This window comes from Loxodonta africana, chromosome 4 (genome assembly GCF_030014295.1).
Source record: "Loxodonta africana isolate mLoxAfr1 chromosome 4, mLoxAfr1.hap2, whole genome shotgun sequence".
NCBI lineage: Eukaryota > Metazoa > Chordata > Mammalia > Proboscidea > Elephantidae > Loxodonta > Loxodonta africana.
In genome coordinates this window covers 94,114,805-94,120,747 of record NC_087345.1, presented here as the reverse complement: position 1 = coordinate 94,120,747, position 5,943 = coordinate 94,114,805, and the positions used below count along the sequence as shown (strand labels likewise).

General features: G+C 39.8%; 1 pseudogene; it reads right to left on the bottom strand.

The window, feature by feature from the left end:
- Positions 1-1,528: 1,528 nt before the first annotated feature.
- LOC100658363 (olfactory receptor 8S1-like) lies at positions 1,529-5,724 on the bottom strand (annotated as a pseudogene).
- Between the last annotated feature and the right edge of the window lie 219 nt (positions 5,725-5,943).

Genomic DNA, 5,943 nt, shown 5'->3' with positions numbered 1-5,943 from the left:
TTGGTGGTTCAAATTCACTCAATGGGGAAAAAGACCTGGCGATCTGCTCCTGTAGAGATTACAGCCTAGAAAACTCTATGGAGCAATTCTACTCCATCACGTGGGGTTGCTATGAGTTGAAAATCAACTCAATGGCACCTAACAACAATATAGCTGTACCTTGAATTTAGATGACTTAAGGGAGCACCAGATGTTCCACATGAGGTGCATGATTGCCTACACTCTCTACTAAAACTCTCTTTTCCTTGATGAAATAGAAATATTTGTCAACCTGGAGGATAATTGACCCAAAGGTAATTACTATTGATATATAACCATTATCCATATTTTAGAAATACACTTTGGAATGAAGTGTATTTTTTTCTGAAAAATTTTTTTTATATTCACATTAAAAAAAATTATAAAGTATTTCCCTTGCCTTCCACTATTCTTTCCTCTTAAAATAGAATTTATCACGCATTTAAGATAAAAAGTTCAAAATAAAAGTATAAATAGATTAAAATTATTATTACTTTGAGTTTTAAGAAATTAAGAAAAATAGCCAAAGCAAAATAAAATCTTACCTTTTAAAAATGCTTATAAGGGTAGAACATAATGATATATGCTGAGTATTTCATTAAAAAGATCATGGGGGTCAGCCTGCATATTAGGTTGTGAGCTTATTGGCCACCCCCTCTGCAATGAATCTTTTGTTACAAGGTACTAATTTATTTGAACGAATCTGTATAAACATCACTCTGAGAAAGAGGGACTGATACATAGCTCCAGCACAGAAAAGAGCAATGACTGCGCTCATTAAAATGTGTGTGCCAAAGCAACAATGTGCTGAGGACTCAGAAGGGGTTTGGCTCACAGGTACTGGTAGATACAGAATGTGTTAATCAGCTCGGTATCTTCAAAGCTGAATGAAAACACTATCTTGAGACACATAGACATCCACCACCTTGGGCCCCGAGAAGGTCCCTATTCTATCCATCATGCGGTCAACTCCTATCTCAGACACCCAGGATGTCATCAACAGCACACTTGAAATAGTCTTTTTCCTTTGAATCAGTTAGAGCAAGTGGCCAATCTGTGTATTTGTTTTTTGGCAATCAGGGAGTTAGACAACTTTAGCCAGACATTTCAATATTTTAAGTGCCTCCAGGTTAAGTGGATGAAACAGTCTTCATTCAGCAACCAGTACCCACCTTGGGTACCTTTTAAATACCCCATCTTTTCTTATTACTTTTGGAATTTTATACTCTCAAAACTCTCAGATGAGACAAACATGTCTGGACTTAGTTACTATACTGCTCCATCCTGGTGCTTATTTTTCAGTCTTCACTTTACTATCTTGATACATACAATAAAATAAGCAATGACACACTTGAACCTTTTATTCTCCAGACCCAAGAGGTTATTTTCATCAAATGGCAGTTTTTAAAGTGATCACGTTAACCATGAATGTATTTCATCCTCTGCCTATGTTTTCCCATCATCTTTTAACCAACCACAAAATGAAACCTCCATAAACTGAGGGGCACATTTATTGCTTCAACATTTTATGCAGAGCTGTTTTCACCTCCTGGTTCTTCAGACTACAGGTGACAGGGTTCAGCAAGGATGTGATCACACTGGACTAAATAGAGACCACTTGCTCCAACGTGGAGCCTGAGAGAGGGCTCATGTACCTAAACAAAGCTGCCCCATACTACAAAAGCACCATAGTGAGGTGAGAGGAAATGGATGCTCAGGATGGCAGAGATGATTTTAGAGTAAGAGAAGAGGACCAGGGGATGTGTTACAAATTCTAGGAATGCACGTGACCCAGCAAGAAGGCCTCATTGGCAGTGAGATTGAAGCCACCGGCAAGGCTTCTCCCACTCTGTGGCAGCTTCCCCCCACTCACAGCCGGCCAAGCTCAGGTTTCTAACTGTGGCTTGGCCGGACCACACGGCTTGGGCTCTAACCTGAATTTGGTGCCAAAATCCAGAGCATGCAGGACCTGAAGAGCCATGGCCCTGAACTTGACTCCGGACCTGAACTTTGCCAGGCACTCAGCTGCACCAGAGGCCATCTGCAAAGCATAAGTTCCCTTCCTTTGCAAATGACTCAGCACCTGGATCTCCAAATATAGACATGGGAGGGATCCAGGTGTTGGATTTTGGGCACCAATCCCGCCCCTTAGGGACTGGAGGGCATAAAAGCTCCAAGCTCCCCTGGGACTGGGAGTGCAGGGTCTTTAGGCCCCACGTTGCTCCTTGCTTGCTGCCAACAGTAAATTTCCACTTTCTGTTTCCCTTGCAAATGGTGGTGTGGAGCCTTTCTTACTTCTATTGGCTAATAAGACCTGAGATGAACCCTCCTTCAGTTACAGGATTAGTGCAAGACAGAGGGAAGAGTGAAGGCAGCTCACAGCTGAAGTGAGGGATAACGGTGGGACCACAGAAGTGTAAGTTGTTAATTAAAATATGCATTCTTTGGTCAGGAGTTTAGGAGCTCAACCGCCCATGCTGCAATCACTGTTCCAACACAAAGAGGCCTGTACATAACCACACCACAGAGCATAGGGTGGCAGATGGCCGCAGAGTGATCACAGACTATGGCAGAGAGTAGGCAGGCCTCTGTCCTCCTAGAGAATAGGAGAAAGAAACTCTAGGTGATGCAGCCCCATGTAGAGGTGGTTTTCCTTTGAGTTAATAAATTTCTGCAGCATCTTGGGCATGGTGACAGAAGAGAGGCAAAGATCCAGGAATGAAAGGTGACCTGGGAAGAAGCACATGGGTGTTTTAAGATGAGAATCAATCCTTTTCTCTAAGATCATCATCAGGTTCCCCATTAGGATCAGGAGGATAAATCACCAGGAACAGTATAAAAAGAATGATCTAGATCTAGGGATCTCTGGACAATCCCAAGAGGACAAACAGTAAGGATGGTGAGATTTTTCAAGATTAGAGAATCTGGCCCTAAAAGGAAATATAATGCTGTTGAGTCATCCCAGAAGAACAGGACTGTCTCTGCTATGGAAAATATGACTTCTAGCTTAAAGGTATAAATAAAAAATTATGATGCCAAGGAGTTTTCCTCTGGGCCAAACGTAACACCCTCATCACTACTTCAACTCTGGGGAAATACAGCATTCCGAAGTCCTGCCTTCCTGAAGCCTTTCTTAATACCCATTTATTTATTCACCAAATATTTAGTAAGCATGCAGGTGCTAAGTGGGTAGGTTTTGGGCGCTGTGGAGTCCAGAATCTGATAAAAGAAGGAAAAGAACAAACAGATTACAGATTAATAAAGTGACAAACTGCTCAACCTCCTAAAATATTTCATCTCTGTCATGACATAATTTTGTGAATTTGGCAAGGGACTTTCTCCTTCCCCTTCCTGAACTCAGTTCCCTCTGCTATGCAATGAAAGGTTTGGAACAGTTGCCTATTAAGATTCCTTGCATCTATAAGATCAGGAGGACTGAAAAGCACTGCCAGGATCCAGTTCTTCCTTGGACCCTTGCGTCAGGCTACTTCTGCTTCACTTTGAGAGACAAATGATGTGGGATGCTCAAAGACCTAACTTAGGTCTCAGCAAAAGCCAGTTTTCTTTTCTAACTATTTGAAAACTGGGTGTTTAATGCAGCTAAGCAAAAGTCACTGTGTGCTTAGTTGGATAAAGGCTATAGTGTTGACATGCATGGATTCTGGTTTGAGTCAGTACCTGTGAAGGAGCTTTGGCTCCTTCTTCTTTTTCTTCCTTCTCCTTCATCCTTTACCTTCTTTGGTTCTTAGAAGGGCTTCTGGCTAGCTTGTCTGACTTTTATAATTTTTCCTAATATTCTTCTTCTTGATAATCATGTGTCCAGCTGGAACTTTGAGAGAGATAGTGAGTAATGAGGGGCCCAGGGACTGGAGTCTAATCCTTACTCATGGGTGAAGTAGCAGCAGCCAGTTACCTGGGCCCCTGAGATATGCATCCACTTTGCCAATATGGTGGTTTGGGGAAACCAGAGTTTGTAGGGCAGGCAATAAGGGTTTCCAAACTCCTCTGCTAGCTAGAGACCAGTCTGAGGCTTTCTCAGGTTTGGCAGAGCTTGATCTTCAACTGTACACTTGCATGTACGCACACTTTCACACACACTCTCTCACATACATACAAATAGACAAGCCTTACTGCTAGAATTACAGGATTCTTTGGATCATTTTTCTTCAGTCTCTAACCTGCTGCATGTATTCCGTGCAGTCTCTCTTGCAAGTGTCCTTCCAGCCTCTGAACTTATTCAGGGACTCCCTTTCATCAGCTACTTGTGGAAGTGATTTAAAAGCTTGTTTACCTCCATTTTGCCTAAAACTCTGATATATTACCTATGTGACCATTCCATAAACATCTAAACAAGCATTAATATTTTTCATCTTAAAAACAAAACAAAAAACCCCCTTGACTACAGATCCCATAAACCCACTGTCCCATTTCTCCAATTGATGAACAAAAGTATTTAATTTTTCTGAAGTACCATTTATTCACTTATTTATGTTGTCTTTTTTCATTCGTGCTTTTGTTTTAATATTAGATACCACTCCATCAAAAAAAAAAAAAAAACCCATTGCTATCAAGTTGATTCCAACTCATAGCAACCCTATAGGACAGAGTATAACTGCCTCATAGAGTTTCCAAGGAGTGCCTGGTGGATTTGAACTTCCAACCTTTTGATTAGCAGACAAAACTCTTAACCACTACATCACCAGGGTTTCCAATATTAGATGACCCGTTGTTAAAAGTTAGATCCATCAGCCTTGGCCTTGCATTTTCTTCTCAGAATTTTATGGTTTCAGAAAATCCTACAGCTTTTTTTAAAATTGCTTTTGTTCGTTCTCTCTCTCTTTCACTTTCTGAACTCTTGGTATACACGGAAATCTCTGTGAAGACACTATCTCAATAAAAAATTTAAAAGAACAGAGACTTTGTGACTCTATACATCAAACAATACAGTCTTTGCAAAAAAAAAAAAGTTTGGAAAAGTCACTAACCCAAAGAACCACCACAGTCTTCAACAACAACAACAAAACACAAAACAGTAAACCTTGAGGAAAGGGGGATATCTGATTTCCAGAGTTAGTACATTATAATTCAATCATCTCATTTTCAACAAAAAATCACAAGGTATACAGAGAAACAGAAAGTATGGCCCACTCAAAGGAATGAAATAAAGTGATAGAAACCATCCCTGAGGAAGCACAGATATTGGACATACTATACAAAGATGTTAAAACAACTCTATCGTATATACTCAAAGAGCTAAAGAAAAACATGGAGAAAGAACTAAAGGAATCAGGAAAACTATGAACAAATATAAACATCAATAAAGATACAGATGTTATAGAAAGGAACCAAACAGAAATTATGGAGCTCAAAAGTACAATAGCATAAACGAAAAATTCAACTAGAAGAATTCAAAAGCAGATTTGAGCAGTAGAAGAAGAATTAGCAAATGTGAAGATAGAAAAATGGAAATTATTGAGTCTGTTGAGTAGAAAGAAAAAAGAATGAAGAAAAGTGAACTGAACCTAACATCCATTAAGTAGACCAGCATATGCATTATGGGAGTCCCAGAAGAGGAACAGAGAAAAAAAAAGAGGTAGAAAGAATAAATGAAGAAATAATGGCCCCGAACTTCCCAAATTTGATGAAAGACGTGACTCTGCATATTCAAGAAATCCAACAAACTCCAACTAGGATAAATTCATAGAGATCCACACTGAGATACATTATCATCAGACTGTCTAAAGACAAAGAATTTTGACAGCATCAAGAGAGTAGAAACTCATCATGCACAAGGGATGCTCAATAAGATTAACAGCTGATTTCTCATGAGAAACCGTGGAGGCCAAAATGCAATTGGGATGACATATATAAAGTGTTGAAAGAAAAAAAAATCTGTTAGCCAAGAATTCTATATCCAGGGTCATG